Raw genomic sequence first — 27,073 nt, forward strand, 5'->3', positions numbered from 1 at the left:
CGAAAATCTGTGCAGGATTAATGTATAAAACTAGATGAGTTTGGAGATAAGTATTCACCCATAAAACTACCACTACAATTTATGCCTTTAATGTATCTGGCATCTCCACAAGTTTCCTTCTACTTCATTATTATTTATGTGTGTGTGAATGGCCTTAAAGCAGGGAACAGATATGATGAGGCATTCATTTTAGAACTCTGAAAGTTTGGATGCTGCCAGTTTTGGAGGCTACATTGGAAAAGGGTGAAAAGGGGCAGAGAGACTAATTAGAGCCTGATGCGGCCTTTAAGAGCAGCAATGCAGGTGTGAATAAAAACAGTGGCAATGGAAGGGAGAGGAGAGGATAAACAAGGGGAATGTTGCTGAAGCAGGTAAAATCTGATGGGAAATACCAATAACAATATCAGGTTTTGGAGGCTGTAGGAAAGTTTGCTTGGGAGGGCAGGCATGGGAGGAAGCAGTGGAGGCAGAAAGCTTGGAGAAGGGAGCGGGGCTAAGATGGCGGACGAATAGGACGGGGAGACCACTCTCTCCTCCACAAATTTATCGAAAGAACATCTGAACGCTGAGCAAACTTCACAAAACTACTTCTGAACGCTGGCAGAGGACGTCAGGCATCCAGAAAGACAGCGCATTATCTTCAAAAGCAGGTAGGAGAAATTATAAAAGATAAAAATAGAGACTAAAGAGTTATGGACGGAGACCCGTCCCGGGGAGGGAGTCGTAAAAGAGGAGAAATTTCCAAGCACCAGGAAACCCTCTCACAGGCGGGTTTGGGGGAAGATTTCGAATCTCGGAGGGCAACATAACTGGGAGAAAAAATAAATAAAACCCACAGATTACGTGCCTAAAGGCAACTCCCAGCAAAGAACCCCAGACGCTCGCATCCGCCACCAGCAAGTGGGGGCTGAACGGAGAGGAGCGGGCGGCACTGCTTAGGGTAAGGACTGGGCCCGAACGGCCTGAGGGCAATCTGAGGGAGCTAACGTGAGATAGTAACCTAAACTGTGGGACAGCCAGAGAGAGAGAACTATCCCGTGAAAAGCCCAAATCTAAGGCACTGCTGGCCCGCTCACAGAACAAAGGACTGAGCGATACCAGAGGAGAACTAGCTGGCTGCGGACCGCCCCATTCCCCGCTGGACACAGCGGGCAGGCAGGGCCAGCCAGAGCTGGAAAGGGGCAAACTCGGCCCCAGAGAGGGCACCCCCTACCAATCTGCAAACAGGCTCCCAGTTTCTAAGCAAAGGCTGCCTGATATCCCGGAGGGTCGACAGCCGCCGGGAGGGTCACAGCCAGAGCCCAGCTCCCCAGAACCGACACAAAGCGCACCGGAGCCGGGCGCCCGTAAACCGGGGTGGGGACCAGGGAGGTGATAAGCCGCACCGCCCCAACAGGGGGGAGTGCGCTCTCCAAACTCCTGGCTGCCTGAGCTGCTCCAACCGGGAACAGCACAAACCGCGGGCGCAACCGAGTCTGCGCCTTTGTGGAGTAACCGGGAACCTGAATCTGAGTGGCTTAGACCTGGGAAGTGCACGAATCTCAGGGCCCACTCCCCGGCCGAGTAACCTGAAGCCTGAGCAGGGTAGACGGGGAAAGCACACACGCCGTGAGTGGGGGGGAACCCAGTGCGGCCGAGACACTGCGAGCTGTCCACACACACGCCAGTGATATAGGTTTGCAGTGTTCCTTCCTCCCCACAGCACGACTGAACAAGCGAACCTAAAGAGACCACCTCCGCCCATTTGTGGCAGGGCGGAAATTAGATACTGAAGAGACCTCCAAACAGAAGCCAAATAAACAGAGGGAAGTGCGTTGGAAGTGACAGGCCAACAGATTAAAATCCCTGTAGTTAAAACCGACTGCATTGAAAGGGGCCTATAGATCTTGAAAAGTATAAGCAGGAACAAGAATCTATCTGAAACTGAACAGACCCCACATTGCTCACAACAGCTCCAGAGAAAGTCCGGTATATATATTTTTACTATTATCATTTTTTTTTAATTTTTAAAAAATTTTTTCTTTCTTTTTTCTTTAAGTCCTCTATTACATCTTTAATTTTCATTTTCATAACCCACTCAGTTCAGTTCAGTTCAGTCACTCAGTCGTGTCCGACTCTTTGCGACCCCATGAATTGCAGCACACCAGGCCTCTCTGTCCATCACCAACTCCCAGAGTCTACCCAAACCCATGTTCATCGAGTCGGTGATGCCATCCAACCATCTCATCCTCTGTCGTCCCCTTCTCCTCCCGCCCCTAATCCTACCCAGCATTAGGGTCTTTTCCAATGAGTCAACCCTTCGCATGAGGTGGCCAAAGTATTGGAGTTTCAGCTTCAACATCAGTCCTTCCAATGAACACCCAGGATTGATTTCTTTTAGGATGGATTGATTGGATCTCCTTGCAGTCCAAGGGACTCTCAAGAGTCTTCTCCAACACCACAGTTCAAAAGCATCAATTCTGTGGCGCTCAGCTTTCTTCACCGTCCAACTCTCACATCCATACATGACCACTGGAAAAACTATAGCCTTGACTAGACGGACTTTTGTTGGCAAAGTAATGTCTCTGCTTTTAAATATGCTATCTAGATTGGCCATAACCTTCCTTCCAAGGAGTAAGCGTCTTTTAATTTCATGGCTGCAGTCACCATCAGCAGTGATTCTGGAGCCCCCAAAAATAAAGTCTGACACTGTTTCCACTGTTTCCCCATCTATTTCCCATTATTACCTTGCAAAAAAAAAAAAAAACCAACCCTTTTTTTAAAGCAAACTGCATACATATATCTTATACCTTTTGTGTTTTCTTTTTTTACTGTTTTTTTCCTGTTTTACTTTTTTTTACTGTTTCTTTTTTTACTGTTTTACTGTTTTTTTCTTTTTACACTGTTTTCTTTTTTTATATTGTATGTTTTATAAGAGTCTAACCTCTACTCTAGATTTTTAATCTTTATTTTACATATTTGATATCAATTTTGTACATTTAAGAATCCAATCTTTAGTACCCATTTTTACTCAGGAGTGTGATTACTGGCTTGATTACTCTCTCCCCCTATTGACGCTCTTTCTTCTCCCCCAGGGAACCTCTATCTCCCACCCTCCTCCTTCTCTTCTCAACCGAATTCTGTGAATCTCTGACGGTGTTCTGGGTACCGGAGAACACTTCGGGAACAGAATACTGCCCAGATCTCTCTCTCCCCTCCTGATTCCTCCCTTTCTACTCATGCTCACCTCTATTACCTTCCTCCCCCCTCTCTTTGTATCTCTGTGAACCGCTCTGAGGGTTCCAGACTGTGGAGAGCACAGAGATAAGTGCTTACTGGCTAGACTGCTCTCTCCACGTTTGAGTCCCCCTCTTCTCCTCCTGGTCACCTCAAACTCCCCCCCCCCCACTTCACCTCTCCATGTAACTCAGTGAACCTTTCTGGGTATCCCTCACTGTGGAGAATCTTTTCACCATTAACCTAAAAGTTTTATTATTGATGCTGTATGGATGGAGAAGTCTTGAGGCTACTGCAAGAATAAGACTGAAAGCCAGGGGGAATATTAATTAATAAGAGATCATCCAATAGCCTCCACATATACACAGAAATCAAGCTCTACCCAAGAGCCAATAAGTTCCAGAGCAAGACATACCACGCAAATTCTCCAGCAACGCAGGAACATAGCCCTGAGCATCAATATACAGGCTGCCCAGAGGCACACCAAATCCATAGACATCTCAAAACTCAATACTGGACACTCCATTGCACTCTAGAGAGAAGAAATCCAGCTCCACCCACCAGAACACCGACACAAGCTCCCTCAACCAGGAAACCTTGACAAGCCACCCGTCCAACCCCACCCACAGTGAGGAACCTCCACAATAAAGAGGAACTTCAAACTACCAGAATACAGAAAGGCCACGCCTAACACAGCAATCTAAACAAGATGAAAAGGCAGAGAAATACTCAGCAAGTAAAGGAAAATGAGAAATGCCCACCAAACCAAACAAAAGAGGAGGAGATAGGGAATCTATCTGAAAAAGAGTTTAGAATAATGGTAATAAAAATGATCCAAAATCTTGAAAGCAAAATGGAGTTACAGATAAATAGCCTGGAGACAAGGATTGAGAATATGCAAGAAATGTTTATCAAGGACCTAGAAGAAATAAAAAGGAGTCAATATATAATGAATAATGAAATAAAAGAGATAAAAGACACTCTGGAGGGAACCAACAGTAGAATAACAGAGGCAGAAGATAGGATAAGTGAGGTAGAAGATAGAATGGTGGAAATAAACGAAGCAGAGAGGAAAAAAGAAAAAAGAATCAAAAGAAATGAGGAAAACCTCAGGGACATCTGGGACAATATGAAACGCCCCAACATTCGAATCATAGGAGTCCCAGGAGAAGAAGATAAAAGGAAAGGCCATGAAAAAATACTCGAGGAGATAATAGTTGAAAATTTCCCTAAAATGAGGAAGGAAATAGTCGCAGAAGTCCAAGAAACCCAGAGAGTCCCAAACAGGATAAACCCAAGGCGAAACACCCCAAGATACATATTACTCAAATTAACAAAGATCAAACACAAAGAACAAATATTAAAAGCAGCAAGGGAAAAACAACAAATAACATACAAGGGGATCCCCATAAGGATAACAGCTGATCTTTCAATAGAAACCCTTCAGGCTAGAAGGGAATGGCAGGACATACTTAGAGTAATGGAAGAGAATAATCTACAACCCAGATTACTGTACCCAGCAAAGATCTCATTCAGATATGAAGGAGAATTCAAAAGCTTTACAGACAAGCAAGAGCTGAGGGAATTCAGCACCACCAAACCAGCTCTCCAACAAATGCTAAAGGATCTTCTCTAAACAGGAAACACAGAAAGGATGTTTCAACACGAACTCAAAACAACAAAGTAAATGGCAACGGGATCATACTTATCAATAATTACCTTAAATGTATATGGGTTGAATGCCCCAATCAAAAGACAAAGGCTGGCTGAATGGATACAAAAACAAGACCCCTATATATGCTGTCTACAAGAGACCCACCTCAAAACTAGGGAAACATACAGACTGAAAGTGCAGGGATGGAAAAACATATTTCATGCAAACGGAAACCAAAGGAAAGCAGGAGTCGCAATACTCATTTCAGATAAAATAGACTTTAAAATAAAGGCTGTGAAAAGGGACAAAGAAGGACACTACATAATGATCAAAGGATCAATCCAAGAAGAAGATGTAACAATTATAAATATATATGCACCCAACATAGGAGCACCACAATATATAAGGCAAATACTAACAAGTATGAAAGGGGAAATTAACAATAACACAATAATAGTGGGAGACTTTAATACTCCACTCACACATATGGATAGATCAACTAAACAGAAAATTAACAAGGAAACACAAACTTTAAATGATACAATAGACAAATTAGATTTAATTGATATTTACAGGACTTTCCACCCCAAAACAATCGATTTCACCTTTTTCTCAAGTGCACACAGAACTTTCTCCAGGATAGATCACATCCTGGGCCATAAATCTAGCCTTGGTAAATTCCAAAAAATTGAAATCATCCCAGCCATCTTCTCTGACCACAATGCAGTAAGATTAGACCTCAATTACAGGAAAAAAACTATTAAAAATTCCAACATATGGAGGCTAAACAACACGCTTCTGAATAACCAACAAATCACAGAAGAAATCAAAAAAGAAATCAAATTATGCATAGAAACAAATGAAAATGAAAACACAACAACCCAAAACCTATGGGACACTGTAAAAGCAATGCTAAGGGGAAGGTTCATAGCAATACAGGCGTACCTCAAGAAACAAGAAAAAAATCAAATAAATTAACTCTACACCTAAAGCAACTAGAGAAGGAAGAAATGAAGAACCCCAGGGTCAGTAGAAGGAAAGAAATCTTAAAATTTAGGGCAGAAATAAATGCAAAAGAAACAAAAGAGACCATAGCAAAAATCAACAAAACTAAAAGCTGGTTTTTCGAGAAGATAAACAAAATTGACAAGCCATTAGCCAGACTCATCAAGAAACAAAGGGAGAAGAATCAGATCAACAAAACTAGAAGTGAAAATGGAGAGATCACAACAGACTCCACAGAAATACAAAGGATCATAAGAGACTACTACCAACAGCTATATGCCAATAAAATGGACAACTTGGAAGAAATGGACAAATTCTTAGAAAAGTATAACTTTCCAAAACTGAACCAGGAAGAAATAGAAGATCTTAACAGACCCATCACAAGCACGGAAATCGAAACTGTAATCAGAAATCTTCCAGCAACAAAAGCCCAGGACCAGATGGCTTCACAGCAGAATTCTACCAAAAATTTAGAGAAGAGCTAACACCTATCCTACTCAAACTCTTCCAGAAAATTGCAGAAGATGGTAAACTTCCAAACTCATTCTATGAGGCCACCATCACCCTAATTCCAAAACCAGACAAAGATGCCACAAAAAAAGAAAACTACAGGCCAATATCACTGATGAACATAGATGCAAAAATCCTTAATAAAATTCTAGCAAACAGAATCCAACATCATATTAAAAAGATCATACATCATGACCAAGTGGGCTTTATCCCAGGAATGCAAGAGGTTTCTTTAACATCCGCAAATCAATCAATGTAATACACCACATTAACAAATTGAAAGAAAAAAACCATATGGTTATCTCAATAGATGCAGAAAAAGCCTTTGACAAAATTCAGCATCCATTTATGATTAAAACCCTCCAGAAAGCAGGAATAGAAGGAACATATCTCAACATAATAAAAGCTATATATGACAAACCCACAGCAAACATTATCCTCAATGGTGAAAAATTGAAAGCATTTCCCCTAAAGTCAGGAACAAGGCAAGGATGCCCACTTTCACCACTACTATTCAACATAGTTTTGGAAGTTTTGGCCACAGCAATCAGAGCAGAAAAAGAAATAAAAAGAATACAGATTGGAAAAGAAGAAGTAAAACTCTCACTGTTTGCAGATGACGTGATCCTCTACATAGAAAACCCTAAAGATTCTACTAGAAAATTACTAGAGCTAATCAATGAATATAGTAAAGTGGCAGGATATAAAATTAACACACAGAAATCCCTTGCATTCCTATACTCCAATAATGAGAAAACAGAAAGAGAAATTAAGGAAACAATACCATTCACCATTGCAACAAAAAGAATAAAATACTTAGGAATATATCTATCTAAAGAAACAATAGACTTATATATAGAAAACTATAAAACACTGATGAAAGAAATCAAAGAAGACACAAACAGATGGAGAAATATACCGTGTTCATGGATTGGAAGAGTTAATATAGTGAAAATGAGTATACTACCCAAAGCAATCTATAGATTCAATGCAATCCCTATCAAGCTACCAATGGTATTGTTCACAGAACTGGAACAAATCATTTCACAATTTGTATGGAAATATAAGAAACCTTGAATAGCCAAAGCAATCTTGAGAAAGAAGAATGGAACTGGAGGAATCAACCTGCCAGACTTCAGGCTCTACTACAAAGCCACAGTCATCAAGGCAGTATGGTACTGGCACAAAGATAGAAATATAGATCAATGGAACAAAATAGAAAGCCCAGAGATAAACCCACGCACCTATGGACACCTTATCTTCAACAAAGGAGGCAAGAATATACAATGGAGAAAAGACAATCTCTTTAACAAGTGGTGCTGGGAAAACTGGTCAACCACTTGTAAAAGAATGAAACTAGAACACTTCCTAACACCATACACAAAAATAAACTCAAAATGGATTAAAGATCTAAATGTAAGACCAGAAACTATAAAACTCCTAGAGGAAAACATAGGCAAAACACTCTCCGACATAAATCACAGCAGTATCCTCCATGACCCACCTCCCAGAATATTGGAAATATAAGCAAAAATAAACAAGTGGGACCTAATTAAAATTAAAAGCTTTTGCACAACAAAGGAAACTATAAGCAAGGTGAAAAGATAGCCTTCAGAATGGGAGAAAATAATAGCAAACGAAGCAACAGACAAACAATTAATCTCAAAAATATACAAGCAACTTCTGCAGCTGAATTCCAGAAAAATAAACGACCCAATCAAAAAATGGGCCAAAGAACTAAACAGACATTTCTCCAAAGAAGACATACAGATGGCTAACAAACACATGAAAAGATGCTCAACATCACTCATTATTAGAGAAATGCAAATCAAAACCACAATGAGGTACCATTTCACACCAATCAGAATGGCTGCTATCCAAAAGTCTACAAGCAATAAATGCTGGAGAGGGTGTGGAGAAAAGGGAACCCTCTTACACTGTTGGTGAGAATGCAAACTAGTCCAGCCACTATGGAGAACAGTGTGGAGATTCCTTAAAAAACTGGGAATAGAACTTCCATATGACCCAACAATCCCACTGCTGGGCATACACACCGAGGAAACCAGAATTGAAAGAGACACGTGTACCCCAGTGTTCAGCGCAGCACTGTTTACAATAGCCAGGACATGGAAGCAACCTAGATGTCCATCAGCAGACGAATGGATAAGGAAGCTGTGGTACATATACACAATGGAATATTACTCAGCCATTAAAAAAATACATTTGAATCGGTTCTATTGAGATGGATGAAACTGGAGCCCATAATACAGAGTGAAGTAAGCCAGAAAGAAAAACACCAATACAGTATACTAATGCATATATATGGAATTTGAAAGATGGTAACGATAACCCTATATGCGAGACAGAATAAGAGATATAGATGCATAGAACAGTCTTATGGACTCTGAGGGAGAAGGTGAGGGTGGGACATTCTGGGAGAGTAGCATTGAAACATGTATATTACCATATGTGAAACAGAACACCATTCCAAGTTCGATGCATGAGACAAATGCTCAGGGCTGGGGCAATGGGATGACCCAGAGGGATGGGATGGGGAGGGATGTGGGAGGGGGGTCCAGGAAGGGGAACACATGTAAACCCATGGCTGATCCATGTCAATGTATGGCAAAAACTACTACAATATTGTAAAGTAATTAGCCCCCAACTAAAATAAATAAATTTATTTAAAAAAAAAAAGAAAGAAAGCTTGGAGAAGTATTAGAATAAAAATCTGGGAAAGGAAGAAAATACAGAGGAGCTTTTGTATAAAAGAAATTTTATTTTATCATATTTATTTGGCTGCATTGAAATTGAAAGTTTTGGTCACTCAGTCAAGTCCAACTGTTTGCAACCCCATGGACTGTAAACTTTCCAGGCTCCTCTGTTCATGGAACTCTCCAGACAAGAATACTGGAGTGGGTTACCATTCCCTTCTCCAAGGGATCTTTCCAACCCAAGGACTGAACCCGGATCTCTATATTCCAGGTAGATTCTTTACCATCTGAGCCACCAGGGAAGCCCAATTGGCTGGGTTGTGTCTTGTGAATCTTAGTTGTGGCATATGAGATCTAATTTCATGACTAGGAATGGAGCCTGGCCCCCCAACATTGGGATCTTGGAGTCTTAGCCATTGAACCACCAGGGAAATCCCCAGAGGATTCACTTACATTAGGAAGAGTGGCTCTGAAAGGCAAGAGTGACAGTAACACCTGGAGCTTTAGTTTCTATCACTACTTGATGGACACACCATGGAGATATTATCCAAGTGTATACAACACTTCCCTGATGGTTCAGATGGTAAAGAATCTGCCTGCAATGCAGGAGACATGAGTTCAACCCCTGGGTCAGGAAGATCTCCTGGAGAAGGGAATGGCAACCCACTCCAGCAATCTTGCCTGGAGAATTCCACGGACAGAGGAGCCTGATGGACTATAGCTACATGGATACAGTCCATGCGGTCTCCAAGAGTTGGACATGACTGAGTCACTTTTACTTTCATATAACACTTCACATCTATGGTCTAGTCAGGCTTTGCCCACCGATCCTTTCTTGCAAAATATACTATGCTTTGGCTCCTCATCAAGTGGTATGTTTACCTACACACATGCCTAGCTTCCTTGATACCTTCTTTCTGAATTGGCTGCCTACAGGTAGGTCACATACAACAGAAACTTTCCTCAAAGACAGGCTGGAGCTTCAAAGAATCTTGTTTGGCTCTGTTATCTCTTTGCTGAGCTGTTTTCTCTAGCACTCCCTGTTCATAATCCAGTTCTTTATTCTCTCACCAACCCCTTGAGGATCCAATAATTCTCAGGCTCACTTCAATTCAGGATGAGAGATGACAATTTTACTTTCTCTTTTGACCACCCTCTGAAACTATGATTTCATGCTGTGGTCATACCCTTGCTGGCATCTAGGTATAGTCTGTTTGGCTGAATGCTGTGGTTGGGTGACCAAACTGTCCTTATTTGTCCATGACTGAGGAGTTTCTGGGATGCAGACCTTTCTTTGCTAAAGCCAGGAAAATCCTGGACCAATGAGGACAGTTGGTCATGCTAAGTCACTCTACTTTAGTCACCACTATCTCCCAGCATGGTAGCTACCACATGGTGTTATTGTTGTTATTCAGTTGCTAAATTGTGTCTAGACAGTGTGTTAAAAAACAGAGACATCACTTTGCTGACAAAGGTCCATATAGTTAAAGCTATGGTTTTTTCAGTAGTCATATATGGATGTGAGAGTTGGACTATAAAGAAGGCTGAGCACTGAATAATTGATGCTTTTGAACTGTGGTGCTGGAGAAGACTCTTGAGAGTCCCTTGGACAGCAAGGAGATCCAACCAGTCCATCCTAAAGGAAATCAGTCCTGAATATTCATTGGAAGGACTGATGCTAAAGCTGAATCTCCAATGCTTTGACTACCTGATGGGAAGAACTGACTCATTGGAAAAGACCCTGATAATGGGAAAGATGGAGGGCAGGAGGAGAAGAGGGCAACAGAGGATGAGATGGTGGATAGCATCAATGGAGATGAGTTTGAGCAAACTCTGGGAGATAGTGAAGGACAGGGAAGCCTAGCATGCTGCAGCCCATGGGGTTGCAAAGAGTTGGACACTACTGAGGGACTGAACAACAACAAGTTGTGTTTGATTCCTCTTTCCTCCACTATCTCCTGGAGTTTGCTCAAATTCATGTCCATTGAGTCTATAATGTTATCTAGTCATCTCATCCTCTGTTGTACCCTTCTCCTTTTGTCTTCAATCTTTCCCAGCATCAGGGTCTTTCCCAATGAGTCAGCTCTTCATGTCAGGTACCAAAGTTTTACGGATCTTAAGTATTTCAAATAAATCTTAATTAATTGAACACATAGATTTAGGACTTCCCTGGTGGCTCAGATGGTAAAGCATCTGCCTACAATGTGAGAGACCTGGGTTCGATCCCTGGGTTGGGACGATCCCCTGGAGAAGGAGATGGCACCCATTCCAGTACCCTTGCCTGGAAAATCCCATGGACAGAGGAGCCTGGTAGGCTACAGTATGTGGGGGATGCAAAGAGTCAGACATGACTGAGCGACTTCACTTTCACTTTTCACTTTTTTTGTAGATTTACCAGATGTTTGTATGCACGATATCATTTTACCTTGATGGTAAAGAATTCTCTATTTATTTTACATATTAGTAACTTAAAACTCAGGAGGTTATCATCTGCTCAAGGCAGGCAGAGTTAGTAGGTGGCAGTTATGTTTCGAACCCAGATCTGTGTGATTTTAAACTTATGTTATTTCCAGAATGCAACAATGTCTGTATAACAGCCCACCATCCACCTGTTTAAGCTTTTGCATTAGTGCTGAGCTTTGGGAGCTTTTAGAAACAGTCTCCCAGGGAACCAGAAATGTTAATGGAGTGCAGCACTTTGTAAACTCCCAGTAATAGCTACTACCCTTTTCTCTACAGGGCCCTTTTCCCCAGGGCAGCTTGTTATCTACAAGAAACATGAATTTGTGAAAAAGAGAAAATTCTGAACTATCAGCTTGAGTTAGAAGGCAGACATTTGTAGTTACCTTTATCTTTGTACACATATCATAAAACGTATTGCTTTAATAACCCTAAGCCTTCGTGTACTCTTTGAATAATAGCTTTTATAACTGAAGTTAAGATGCTAGAAGGATAAAAGGAAATATTTCTTCTCTGTGTTTACTTGTAGGTATCTTCACAATGGAATTTGTGCCTTATGTATTTTCTATCGACCACCTCATGACAATAGCTAGCATACAATAGCTTCTATTTGGGAACACAATGACTCTCCAATCACTCTAATTTCTCTCTCTAGTTTAGATTTATAATGTGCTGTTGAATATTCTTAACAGAATATTATTGTCAGATTAGTTACTCTTATGGCAGCTATTATTTTAGTATAAAAACAAATGTAGCTCATAGTTGTAAATTGTATTGTGATTAATGAATGTGTCATTCTTACACAGCAGTAACATATTTGCTCTTGTTTAATCAAATTTAAAAGGAAATGGAAGAAGGAATTATGATATGACACCTACTAGAGATGAAGCTGATAATGGTGCTCCAGGTCACTGCTTCTCTCTCCTGTATATGAGCAGTTTCCTTGATATAAATTATTGGTGTAGCCAGCAATTAGAGTGGATTGAAATGTACACAGGGTCACGCATCCATCATTAATTAAATAATCCAGTGTGAAAAGTTTCCTTTTTTAAAAAAGAGCAATGAAAATTAAAATAACTGAGCCATGAATGCATACTCAATGGCTTGCCTGATCTATATATTTCAAAACTCTTCCAAACTGTCACTGTTTTTCTTTCCTAGTGTGTGAAGTGTAGGTGTTGCTGGCCAAAATCTTGGCCTTCTCTGCCTATGAAAGCTGAATTTAAAAAATACAGAGAGAGTTTGGAGGAAATAAAAATGTGGCTTTAATTCTCAGCTGGAGGAGAGGGGAACCCAGGCTCATGCTTCCAGAACTGTGCCTCCCTCCGTGAGGAGTCTAGGGTCATATAAGGAAGGGCTCTCAGTCAGAAGTCGGTGATGAGGAACAAAGGTGATAGGATCTTGATTTCTTCCTCTTGCATTGTTTCAAAGACAGTCAAGAATTGGTGTCAGTAACCCAATTATTGAGTCTGGCAGTTCAGTGGCTCTGAGGCCTACTTTCTCATACAAGGGGAATGGTGTTATAAGGGTAAAACTAGATAGGGGATGTATTTAGCATAGAGTCAAAGGGAAAAAAAATGTGAATTGTAGCTCCTGCAGAGTTAGGGGGCAGAAAAGCAAACTTAGTTACAGACATTTAGAGTTAGGAGCAATTAAAGTAAAAAACTAGGAATGTTTAGGCCTACTCACTATTATCTTATCTTCTTTGTTTTCAGGAAAGGGAAAGAGAAAAACTCATTCCTGTTTATTCCTTTTCACTGCAACATAGGCAACTCTGCAATTTGTAGATTAGTTGTTAGAATATTCACTAATAAATATGAAAGCCTATTGTGGAAAGTAATAATTGATTATCAGAATGCTTTAAGCAATATTTTCAGCAATAATCTGAAGGCGAATATTTTTTAATGCCAAGTCAAAACAAAAATACCTTTGCCACTAGAAATAGGGCTGTTTTGTAGTTTTCATTTTTGAAGAAAGTGAAAATATTCTTATTTATACCACCAAGTACGAGAAGTTTTGGGCAACCAATGTGAACACTATAAGCAATAAACCTGGTGCATAATAATCTGAAGACCAATATGGTGGTCATTGCTTTAAAGAGATTCAAATCACTCACTGGAATACTTATTACATCCCATTTTCTCTCTCTTTTATGTTAAAAAAATATTTATTTAGTTCTGTTGGGTCTCAAGGCAGCCCACCCCCAAACATGCCACAATGGCATATTGATTATTTTGAATTAAAGTTACTTAAAAAACAGTCAACACAAGAGGGACACTCTGACCCTTCCTTCTCACTCCCTGAAAACAGGAAATAAATCCCTCATGTGAAAGATACATTCCCTGCATCTGGAAGCACAAGGACACCCTTAATGCCAGAGATAAGGAATTTAGACCTAGAAGCCTGTATAAACAAATATTATTACCTCTTTAATTTACCACCCAAGCCCCAGTTCTGTTTGGATTCTTCCCTAATTCAGCACCCCAAATCCTAAATTTCTTTGTCCTGTCAATTGCTCATATGTTAAATGTTTTTTGTTTTTTTTTTTGTCAAAAAGTATGAAAGCTGCCTGCTTTAGCCATTTCTTAGGTTTCATTTCTTTGAGACCTCCACAAGCCTGAATTAAAATCTGGTTCTTTTTCTTCCATTAACCTGTTTTTTGTCAATTTTATGGTTAGTCTGGCAGCAAGAACGCAATATGGGTAGAGGGGAAATTTCCCCCTCCCCAGCAGTTCCCAATTGTCCTTCTAATATTTAAGTGACTTAGTAACAAAAGAGATTTTACCTAATGTATTTCTCATAAAGTCCAGCATAATAACTCACATCTTTTTGTCACTTGTAAATTTGTATTGATTGCTTGACCTATAATTTTGGAATAACTATTAAGAGCATGGAAAGATTGCTATTGAGACAAGCAAAATAAATTGATGTGACATATCTCAAAGTTAAGGGATTAATCAATTATACTTTAAATTTGATAGAAGGAATAATATCCCACTAATTACCAGAATTTAATGATCCATCATTGCCATCAATTTATTGCTGCTGCCACAAGCTAGGAGAGGGTCTGATTGCTGAACTGGATGTGGTTGGCTGGATACAGGCTTCTTACTGATGCTCAATACGGTTCAGCATTTTGCCATACTTGACAAGCACTATTTCTATTTAAAAGTCTAGTTTAAGTTGTTTTCACAATATTATGATTATTTAAGGAACCTCAGTGCCTTAGGATAGTTTCTACAATTTAGTTTTTTTGATGGCGCCTACCTTAGGTTGTTTTCAAAATATAAACAGATATACATCAATTAAGTGACATCTGGCACCAAATGAAAAATGACTGCTGGGAAGGAGGACTTAAAAAGATTCATGGAAAGAAATGACCAATGGCTGTACTGAATGACCATAATCATGTGAAAGGTATATAAGGAAATGCGCAGAAGTTTATCTTTTCTGCTAAGTGCATGGAAGAAATACAGAAGTTCTACCCTCAAGTAGACAAGGTAAACCAATGTTTTCCTAAATTAATGTGGACACTGATTTATAGTCTGTGGCTGTGACAGAGAAGTTAAGAGACCCTTGGACACTCAAATACTGGGGATGGTTGAGAATAAACTTCTGGTGAGGTTTTTAAGCACAAACTGAGATGTGTGTTAAAAGAGAAATGTCTGAGGTCTTCCCCAGACATTTGGTCTTCCCCAACCCCTTTAAAGTAGTTACTAAGAGATACACCCTAGGTTTTTATTTCTGAAAGAAATCTTTCTCTAAAAGAATTATGTTTCATTGACTAATACTCCTTATATTTATTTGCTTTAATAAAGGGTTATGTTTCAGTATCATAAGATATATTCCAATCTCTTTTCTTCAATATAAATAGCTTTTTATATTGTGGTGTGGTGTGGTGACAAAAAGTATGGGTTTAATATCTTTGAGTGGTAAATAAGCCTAATTTTAAAAGCTGACTCTCCTAAACTCAAAGCACAGCATCAAAGCACGTTGTATACCTGAATACATAACTAATAATGAATTAGCCCAATCATGGATGTGAGGATGGAAGGAAAACTATGGATCTTATTTACTAAGCCTCAGATCTTTAGAGGCAAATCTCATATCACAGAGCAATACTGGACCTTTCAATTCCTGGCTATGTGTTCATCTACAGCAACACATACTTTACTATTGGAAAAAAGAGCCTGCAAAGTAGTTTAAAAATGTCCCTTCTCTCCACCACATAACTATAGGAATACTCTAAAAATTTTTGGAGAAAGCACAAAATTTTAGGTAAAATCCTAATAGTGTATGTATGTTAGTTCATCAAGGAAGGTAACTGGTTGAATTGTCAGTTTTTAAAAAACTGCTGTGTTGAAATATAAATTACCTACCCTACAATTCACCCACTTAAAATGTACAATTCAATTGCACTTAGTAAATTCACAGTTGTGTAACCATCACCATAATAAACATGAGAAAATGTTAATAGCCTCAAAAAGAAATTTCATAACTTTTAGCAGTCCTTTTCCATTTCTTACCAACAGCCTCAGCTTTAGGCAACCACTTACATTCTCTCTCTATGGACAAATTGTGGTCTTCGTGAGTAGCTTATTTCATTAGCATAATGTTTTCAAGGTTTATTCGTATTATAGCAGGTATCAGTATTTCATCATTCTTATTGCCAAATAATGTTCTCATTATATGGATATATGGACCACATTTCATTTGTAAATTTACCAGTGATGGATATTTGGGTTTTTTGTAACTGTTTTGGTTATTATGAATAATGCTATGTTCATTTGTGTATGTTTTTGTGTGGAGATATGTTCTGTTAGGGCTTCTCAGTTGGCACAGTGGTAAAGAATCTGCCTGCAATGCAGGAGACATGGGTTCTATCCCTGGGTCAGGAAGATCCTCTGGAAAAGGAAATGGCAACCTACTCCAGTATTCTTGCCTGGGAAATTCCATGGACAGAGGAACCTGGAAGGCTACAGTCCATGGAGTTGCAAAGAGTCGGACATGACTTAGTGACTAAACAACAACAACATGTTCAATTAGGCTGCACCCCACAGGCCTGCAAGGCTGATAGTTTTCTAGTCTTAAGACTGAACAAAGACCTTGAATACAGCAGCAGAGAAATCAACAATTTATTGGATAGGGGAGTTTACATGTCTGAACCAAAGGTTCTGGAGTGACACCCCACCATGGATGGCAGAGGTTAGGAAGAACATAGCAGCAATTTTCACACTTAGGGGAGAAGGCTACCATTTATAAGGGCAGTTGATGTCAAGGTGGCTCATCATTTATCACAGAAACCAGCAGTTGGGGCAGGGGATGAGCTTGTGTGCAGTTACTAATTAAGGTCCATAATTAAGGGGATTGGATAGTCCTATGAGTGAAACAGAGTTGGTCAAACAAGGGATATACAAAGACCCAGACAACAGCCATCTTGAATGGCCTACCCATACTTGTGGCAACAAGAAATGTTGTTTACAACCAGTCCATCCTAGAGGAAATCAGTCCTGAATATTCATTGGAAGGACTGATACTGAAGCTGAAACTCCAATACTTTGGCCACCTGATGTGGAGAACTGACTCATTTGAAAAGACCCTGATGCTGGGAATGATTGAAAGCAGGAGGAGAAGCGGATGACAGAGGATGAGATGGTTGGATGGCATCACTGACTCAATGGACATGAGTTTGCATCAGCTCCGGTAGTGGGTGATGGGCATGGAAGCCTGGCGTGTTGTAGTCCATGGAGTTGCAAAGAGTTGGACACAATTGAGTGACTGAACTGAACTGAACCCACTTCTACAAGAATTGTGTCCTTGACCCAAGGACTGCAGTCCTTGACTGTGCCCTGAGCTGTAATAGTCCTCAGGAGGTCACCAAATAAAACTGAAACTCATCACTTTCACATTGTGTGCTTTTATTTCAGTTGACGTGTGCTTTCTTTTGTGGGGGAGGAGTATACCCCTGGGTGTGGAATTGCTAGATCATGTGGTGTGTGCATGTATGCTCAGTCTCTCCAGTCGTGCCCAACTCTTTTTGACCCCATGGACTGTAGCCCACTGGGCTCCTCTGTCCATGGGATTCTCCAGGCAAGAATACTGGAGTGGGTTGCCCTCCTCCAGGGGATCTTCCCAACCCAGGGATCGAAACAGTTTCTTCTGTGTCTCCTGCATTGCCAGACGGGTTCTTGACCACTGAGCCACCTGAGAAGCCCAGATCATATGGTAGCTGCCTGTTGAATCTTTTGAAGAACCATCAGACTGTTTTCCAAAGTGACTGCACCATTTTTCATTTCCATCAGTCTTCCATGCGGTTCTATCTCTGGATATTGATTTGTCCCTCCAGGACTCACCGTGGTTGTTGATGTTTGTTTACACTTTTACTTGCTTGGCTGGACATTTCAGTGAAATCTGTTTCCTCACAGGATGCAGCGTCAGAGAATGTAGGCTTCCGCAGTACACACAGGTACCCTGGGATGACAGTGGCTTTAGCAGATCTCTGTTTCCCTGATCTGTTCAACTGTCTGCCTCTGATGGTATCACACCCACTGCCAGCCTCCTCTAATTGCTGGCTGATTGTTCTATTGTTTTTGAAAATGTCCTGGGGGCATAAACCACTCCACAGTCCAATCCAATTGAAGTCTATTCTCTGCAGGGTAGTCTTTGAAGCTTGCCCTTGAGGTTTGTTCTGACCTCAGAAGGGATCCTTTTAGCTGTCTTTTTCCTTGGTGCTCTTTGTTAAACTTCTCCTGGGTCTAAGGTTTGGCTGGTTGCTTTTATGGGCCTCCTTTTAACTGCTTAGAGCTGAGGCCAGGGGCTATAACCCACTTCTCAAGAGATGACATTCCTTTCTCACAAGTGGGCCACTGGGTGGGGCATTAACTTCTGGCCTTGGCTTGCCTCTTCACATGTAGAAACTTTGCTCTATCTACAAGCCAGTAGAGATGAGCCAATCAGGAACCAGTATTTTTAATCTGATGCACCGAGAAGAAGTCGGCTTCCACCATTTGAGTGAGAACTGAGTGGAAGAAGGGATCATCGGACCACTCGGCCACGCTTGCCTGGAATAAGGCTTCTGTAGCACAGAGCCGGAGCATGAAATGCCCTGGCAGCCTGCCCTGCCAGGGGAGATGGTGTGACCCCAGGGGAAGAGATCCCCGGGTTTTTGCTTGAACCTGCCTGAGTTGGAGTTATGGTCACAGTCATGGTGAGCTGGGGGAAGGAAGGTAGTGGGTCAAAATGACAGACTCTGGATTCTTACCAAGGCTGCATAGATTTTAAGTGTTTCGCCATTTGCTTATGTCCTTAGGGCAATATCCAGAGATTTAATTTTTTTTTATTTCACTAATATTCACCAGTTATGGTTATTTCACCAGTGATAGGGTCAATAGAGCTCCTATTGTACCATTTCAGAAACGTCTGTACCTATGCTTTCTTGATATTGTGCCATCCATATAAATCTCAATTTGGTTAAGACAAAATGAAAATTCTAACAACTACAAAAGAACAAGGGGGGAATCACCTACAAAGAACCCCAAATCAGTTTTAAGTCACAATTTTTTAAGTCACAATTTTTTTTTTAAATCACAACAGAAAACTAGTTGTAAGAAGATAATGAAATATTATTCAAGTATTAAAGGAAAAGGAGGGAAAAAACCCAGCTAATCATCTCATAGTGTCTGGGGAAGGAGCACAGGCTCAGCTTAGCTGGAAGTGTTTCCTCTGGGATCTCACAGTCCGCTCTCTCAGTACCAGCCAAGCTGCATGTTCATCAGAGCTTTGGCTGGAGGAAGTCCTGCTTCTCAGTCCTGCTTCTGTGGTTGCTGTCAGTTTATCTCCTTGCAGCTGTGAAACTGAGGTCCCTGTTTTACTGCTTGCTGTTGGCTGTTCTTAGCTACCAGAGGCCTCCCCACTTCAATACAATGTGAGCTTCTTGATGGGCCATCTCACAATATGACAGCCTTACTTTTAGGCCAACGGGAGAATTTCTCTCTCCAGTCTTCTAAGCCAGAGTCTTATGTAATATTCATAGGAGTGACTGCATCGCATTTGCTATACAAACCAGCTTAATCAAAGGCTTGACATCTTATCGTTTTTGCCATAATCTATCATTTAGCAGCTCTAGCAGGTTCCATCCCCGCGCCAAGGGAGGTAATTATATAAGGGCATGCCTCATTGGGGTCACCTTAGGGTGTGTCCACTAAATTTCTATACTAGGAACATTTTGAAAGAATACTTAACACTTGCCCGTCTACAAGGTTTTATTTAATTCTAGGAGAGTCAGTGACAAGTTACTAGTTGAACAGTCAGTTCACGGAGAAGAGCAGGATGAACATCTTCCTTCCAAGCCTCCCTGATGCAGAATCTTTCTCCAGGCAGTGCCCCGACCTTCTTGTATTTGCTCTGGAGGCTCTGATGAGAATCACAACATCAGATTACAACATACATTATTTATTTTCCATTTCTCCTTTACGTTCTGTGGCTTCAGCCTCCAAGGAGTAGGGTTCATCCTTGCAAACTGTTAGTTCCAAGCTCAATGTTGAAAGTGGGAACTTTGGGAGAGGAAAGGTGTGAAGAAGCAGGACTGGGTTAGCCAGGGGGAGGATTTTAGGAGACAAATGTATACATGAGACAAGAACAAGAACAGCAAGGGGACAAAAGGAAGGACTTTAATTTTGCTTTAGTTCAGTAGCAAATCAAAAGAAAAGAGGAATAAAATCAGCTCAGCTGTTGACTCACACACCTTCTAAAATCTTCAGTTAATCAGTTAATGAATTTTTTTTTTAAAGTTTAAAAGGTGTGAGGAGCATTCAAGGCTAAGATACTAGTCAAGATGAACACAGTGAATTTCATTCTACAGTCAGCAGTGACTCCAACTAAAAACAAACGTAGGCAGTGACTTATCAATGAGACACAGAAGGGCCATTTCTCTATACAGAGTTTTTTGTTTGTTTGTTTTTAATTGCTCTGTCTTTCCTCATGGTTCTAGTACTTGGTGGACTGTAGGTATGTGTTAGAGAGAGGCTGTGGTTGGCTTTGATTGCCAGAGGCTGATTAATGATAGTCTTCCTAAGTAAGCAGAAGTAACCAATAAAATTGACTCTAACGGGTGCTTGGGGTGTCATTATTACACAGCTGCAGACAATAAGCCAAGAGAGAAACAGATGATGTACATCTTGAAATCAAGATAAGAGGTGGTGCTTAGAGCTATAGTAGAAATTGCAGTGTATTTATAGTGTTTATTGTATTTGTGGTGCATTAGTTTAACTGGCAATAGTATAGTATAGCTATGGATCTGACGCTCAAACACACATTGGGCATAGCATGTAGAATGTTCTATGCCAGTCACTGATGTAGGAGAGCCTTATAAATCAGAAAATCGGCACATATCTTTCATCTACTTAATTTCTTTACTGAATTTTTAATTTAAAGTATTATTAGTATTATTTGATTTTCGGATGAATTCCCAGAACCTTACATAAACTGTAAAGTGAAAGTGAAGCTGCTCAGTCGTGTCCAACTCTTTGCGACCCTATGGACTGTAGCCTACCAGGCTTCTCCTTTCATGGGATTTTCCAGGCAAGAGTACTTGAGTGGGTTGCCATTTCCTTCTCCAGGAGATCTTCCCGACACAGGGATTGAACACAGGTCTCCCTCATTTGCACGCAGACGCTTTACCCTCTGAACCACAAGGGAAGCCCTACATAACCTGTAAAACTTCCCATTATTTTTTCTTTAGTCTCTTTTCAGCTCTTGCTTCGGTGCTCCAGCCTTGCTGGATATTGTTTCCCTTCAATGTAGCTTGGGTATTTTCATACATGCTGCTCCCTCCATTACCAATACTTTATTTCCCTATCCTTTATTGACCCTACTCACAGTTCATCTCTCAAGTTAAATGGCCCTTCCTTGAGGAGGCCTTTCCACATCCTCTCAGTAAAAGTAGTCTCCATGATATATGCTTTTAGAACTCTTTATGTCTCCCATGGTCCACTTGTAATGCAGCTCAGAATGTATTCACTCTCTGGCTTTCCTGCTAGACTGAAAGCTCCTGGAGGACAAGTTGGTGTTGTGTCCTCAGCTGATAGTAATGTTGGGCACTCAGCAGGCTGCTGTGTATCTACTGCTCAGGTCAAGTGATGAAGAACAGGATTTGGGGCCAGAAACAATCAGCCAACAGCTGAATGCAGAGTGCTACCCTAGGCAGGCTACTTAATCTCTCTAAACTTATTTTCCTTCCCTGTGAAAAAGACTATCTTCCTTGCACGGTTTTCTGAGAATTAAATGAAATTACACATATCAATTTGTAGGAACAGCATAAAAACTATGGTTGATGAAGCACAGATAACTTGGTTGAGGCTTTTCCATGGTATGCATCTCATTATCTTCTTTCGTTTTTATTTTTTGATGAAAAATGTACATATCTCAGACTGATGAGAAATATACTTCACAATACACATGACTAATTTTTTTTTTTTTTATAATGTGGCTTGTGTCTGAGTTTCTTTTTTTCTCTAGGCTCTTTTTCTCTAGGCCATCACCCTTTATGTTGGGTAATTGCAGGTCATAAGATCTACAGCTATTTCCTCCTGTGGTCATGTATGGATATCCTTGCCACGTCTGTTTAAACCTGGGTCTCTCGTGTTATCCTTGTGTCTTAGAAAGTTTCCTTGCCTGTTGCTTTATTTTCTTTCAAGAGATTCATAGTGTTAGGGATAACAGTAAAAGACAAAAAAGAAGGTTCAACAACCATAAAAATTAGCTTTTAATGAAGAGTGTCTAGCATATTGCAGGAACTGAAACATGCAATAGTAAAACAGGATCACCTCATGGATTCATTGAGACACTTTTTTTGTTTGGCCTACCAGTTTTATCTGGGTAATCTTCCTTTTAATAACAGTAAGAGCCAAGGCAATGTACTAAACACTTGCCATGTGTTAATCTTTGCCATAATACTTTTGGATAAGGACTCTTGATATTTTCATTTTAGGAACAAGGTACAAGGTGGTAAAATGACTTGCTTAAGGTAAATTATACTACTTATGGTATGATGGAGCTGGCACCCCTTACTACTTTGCTCCTCAGCCCAGCATTTCTTGTCTCATAATCAGGAAGTACATTTCTCAGTTTTTAGAGTGAATCATAGCCAACTGGAACCACTGGAAAACAAACGAACAAAAAGAACATTTCCCTGAACCTAACATAAGAAACTCTGATTTGGTAGCCTGGGTTAGGGCTTAGAAATTTATATTTTTAAGCCATGTTTCTAATGAGTTAAGTGCAGGAGTTCCACGGGTCAGTTTGAGAAGCATGGATCTATATAACCTTAAAGAAAACATTTAATCCTTGGAGTTCTTCCATAAGGTAAGACTGAAATTCCAAAGTGGTTTTCTAAGTGCAAAAATCATTTTTATATGCTGAAACATTTTTATCTTGTAATCAAAATCAATATTAATTAACCAAAGTAATACTACATTCAAAAGAAGAGGTTCCAAGTAAATAATTATCATAGGCACATATGCTGGTGGGATAAGATTGTACTCAAATTCTAGGAATTGACACTCCTACTGTATAGTGGTCTGGGTTCCTCAGACAAACGTGACCATCATTGATGGTCGTTCTACACAGCTTTCTTTAGCTCCTCTCTGGGTTGCCAGCAAGAAAGCATTTGCAAAAAAAATAGAAGCCCCAACAAAGTATCAACAAATAAAAACTGATCAGATGTATTTGATTAATTCAGGTGAAAGAAATCCAGGGCCCATAATGTAAGCCTGTGACCTTATTATAATAATTCCCTCTACTCCACTCTGAGAAATTAGGATGGGCCTGAAATGACTTGCTTATAGTTGATTGTGCCTTCCCCCAATACCCTGTTTCCTCTTTAACTTCTTTTGTGTATTTCTCACTAAAAATTACATCTCCAGTCAGACAGAAATATAGCACCTGTCCTGATTTCAAGCTTTTCTTTGCCAAGTTTTTCTTGGTGAATCCATGATCAGATTCTCCGGAGGCCAAACAGGGTAATCAGTCTGCCCAGACTGACCCAATTAAGTTTAATTAGTTGTTTTTTTAGCTTTAAACTTCCTAGCCAGGTGGATTTTACGATTTTTATTAAACAATGAAGAAGAGCTGAATCTTTGGAATTAGTTGGCCTCTCAGGCACTTTCTGCTGTAATAAAACTCCAGGAAATATTAGGTCTCCATAAGGAAGTCAAATGATACTAAAAAACAATTTGACTCTGCTTCTCTCTGGCTCTAAATGGAAAGTGTTTCTGTCTCCATGTGAACAAACATTAATCTTATCTATGGTTCTTTGCCAAGATTGTGTTACACCGGTGGACTTCACATGGCCGTCTAAGTCTCACCACTCCCAGATGGCATCTTTTTCAACTTTTTTATTAGTTGAAAATCAGCTGGATGAGTTTGAACATAGGCAGTAAAGGGGGTTTCAAGGAAGTAATGAAGGATTTAGAATGAAAGCAAAATTAAAGTAAGCCAAGAGGCAAGTTAGATGGAGAATAGGCCTCCTAAGACAGATGTGCCTTGGAGAAAATAAATGAAAATAATTGTTAATAAAGGAGGAAAATTAGGATTTTGAAGGGGCTGTGAGCTAATATTAAGCTGTTTTGGGGTTAGTAATTTTATACAGATATTACCCATATTAGGTGCCAGAAATGCATTTTACTTTAATTTTCTCAGATGAATTCTTACAATATTGTGAGGTAATTATTATTCACTTTGAAATACCACCTCATAGGTGGCTCAGTGGTAAAGAATACCCCTGCCAATGCAGGAGATGTGGGTTTGATTCCTGAGTCAGGAATATTCCCTGGAGGAGGAAGTGGTAACCCACTCCAGTATTCTGGCCTGGGAAACCTCTTGGACAGAGGGGCTTGGCAGGCTACAGTCCTTGGGGGTCACAAAAGAGTTCAACATGGTTTAGTGACTAAACAACAACAAAGTTGTTGATCATATACGTGTAAGTACTCATGTGAAACTGAAAAATGTTAGTCCCTCAGGTGTGTCTGACTCTTTGTGACTCCATGGACTGTAGCCCACCTGGCTCCTCTGTCCATGGAATTCTACAGGCAAGAATACTGGAGTGTGTAGCCATTCCCTTCTCCAGGGGATCTTCCTGACCCAGGGATAGAACCCCGGTCTCCTGCACTGCAGGCAGATTCTTTACCATCTGAGCCACCGGGTAAGCCCTAGATATCCATCAAAGGACACTGTGGTTCTCCCTTCCTTTCACACTCCTACGTCCTTCCCATCATCTTTCTTCTCAGCCTTCCCCTCAGCTTCCCTAGCCCTTGTCCCCTTGTTGTGGCCTCACCTTTTCTTTCTCTCCCACCTCTCTTCCTTTTTTCCTTGTCTCTCTCCCTCCTACCCTTTTCTTCCTGGTCCTCCTTTTCTCAATTCCTTGCTGTCTCCCTTTCTCATCCTTCAACTCAGCGTTTATCAAACTTTTCTGTTCATTGGAATCAACTGGGGAGATTGTTCAAGCACTATTGTAGACCCCCAGAGTACCTAATTCAGTAGGTTTGCTTTGGGAGATGAGAATGTGTATTTCTAACCATTTCCAGGGGCTGCTGCTGCTTCTGGTCCAGAGACCATACATTAAGAGCCACTTCTTTAACTGACATGATGACCTGGCCTTTGCTTCCAAGTTAAATCAACAAAACTTTAGATCCATCTTAGGATTTGTTTGTGAAATTGCCAGTACTGTCCTAGGCCATCTCTGCTATCATTGTAGGTAATGAAAATTGGTGTTACAATTACTTAAAAATGAATATTTGATAGCTTTTCTGATGCAGTACTATAATATTAATACTATCCATCAGAATCACTTTCCAAATGGAAAGAACTGAAGCTCTCAAACTGGGGTAATCCCTGAGCTGTATGTAATGCTGCCTCAGTGAATTGTTGAGGCAAGAAAATTAGAAAAGCATAAAGGATTGCAACATTTTTCACCTGATTTAAAAAACTTCTAATTTTATGTCAAGGTAATTGCTTTTGGAGTCTGTTTTTCTTGACTTCTGCTGTCTTGTGCACTATTAAACTATTGCCCCCTGATACATATTAAATATGATTTAGTTACCCTATCTTCGGGAAGAGATTCTAAAACTTAGAAGGGCCACTTTCCTAGCTGCTAGGCAAGAACTAGTGGTCATGTGGCAGGACTACACGGAACACAGAATAAGGGTTAAGGCTGGAGTTGGGGGATGCACAGAATGGTGACAGAATGATATTGCTGGAAACGTTTTCCAGCCCTAAATTTGAAAATGAAGCATTCAGTAGCATTTGGTTACTTCTTCCTTCTAGAAACATTCTCACATATTCCTTTCTGATATCTTTGAATCTCATTGGCAGTTCTTTCCTCTCTTTCCTTTGCTGAATCCTCATCTTATAAAGGCCCCTGAATATTGAAACATCTTAAAGTTTTTAGATCCCTTCTGGTTATAGTCTATTCTCTGAGTCATCTTACACAGTCTCCTATCTTGAGATAATGTATATGTGCTACTGCGTTCTAAATTTTTATCTTTAATCCTGATTAATCCTCTTAGCCCAGACTTCTATATGAATGTTTAATTTTCATTTCTATCATTCTGTGATCATAAATAATGTCTTTATTTTCTTCTAGAAACTGTTTCTCTTCCAATCTTTTTCATCCTGATACATTGCATTTCTATTTCCTCAGTTGCTCAGGCCAAAACTGTTGGTACCATTCTAGTTTCCTCTATTGTCCATTTCTAATCTATTGATAAAATCCTGTTAGCTCCGTCTTTGAAATATTTCTTACCACTTTCACCCTTTTGCAAGCCACATTGTTCATCCCATGGATTCCAAAAATATGCTCTTAGCTGATTTCTCTGCTTCATCTCATATCCCTCTACAATCTTCAGAGCATCCAGAGTAAGCTTATAAAATAGAAATTTTATAATGTCACTTTTTTGCTTAAAATGTTCCAATAGTTCCACTCTCCAGGGCGGACCCTCTGTTAAACCTTTCACAGCAACCGTAAGGATTTGATTGCTTGGCTCTCTCATTTGGCTTCACTTTGTCACCAACTCTGGACTTCCCTGGTGGCTCAGAGGTTAAAGCGTCTGCCTGCAATGCGGGAGACCTGGGTTCGATCCCTGGGTCGGGAAGATCCCCTGGAGAAGGAAATGGCAAACCACTCCAGTATTCTTGCCTGGAGAATCCCATGGACGGAGGAGCCTGGTAGGCTACAGTCCACGGGGTCGCAGAGAGTCGGACACGACTGAGCGACTTCCCTTTCCCTTGTCACCAGCTCAGAACTGTGGCTCACTGCACACACCATGCTGCTGTTAATCTCTGGGTCCTCTACAGTGGGTTCCTCTGACTGGAATATTTTTTCCCTCTTTGCCTGACCCCTACCAACTCTTACAATCACAGTGTCTCTCTTCTCTTAGATTTTCCCAGATATTATTTCTCATTCTTTCTTCCTTCCCTTGCATGCTTGGTTAGAAAACTGCTTTCCTTCCTTCTCCAAAGA

General features: G+C 40.5%; 1 long non-coding RNA gene across 2 annotated transcripts in view; it reads left to right on the forward strand.

Annotated features, from left to right (window-relative positions):
- The first annotated feature begins 280 nt into the window (after positions 1-280).
- LOC145542907 (uncharacterized) overlaps positions 281-27,073 on the forward strand; it is a 78,389-nt gene continuing 51,596 nt past the window's right edge. Inside the window, exon 1 of one of the 2 annotated variants that reach the window (XR_014080242.1) lies at positions 281-650. This is a non-coding gene — a long non-coding RNA (uncharacterized LOC145542907). The remainder of the gene's footprint in view (positions 651-27,073) is intronic. The other variant, XR_014080243.1, reaches the window with a different exon arrangement.

This window comes from Giraffa tippelskirchi, chromosome 3 (assembly GCF_054371585.1).
Source record: "Giraffa tippelskirchi isolate mGirTip1 chromosome 3, T2T-mGirTip1v1.2.pri, whole genome shotgun sequence".
Classification (NCBI taxonomy): domain Eukaryota; kingdom Metazoa; phylum Chordata; class Mammalia; order Artiodactyla; family Giraffidae; genus Giraffa; species Giraffa tippelskirchi.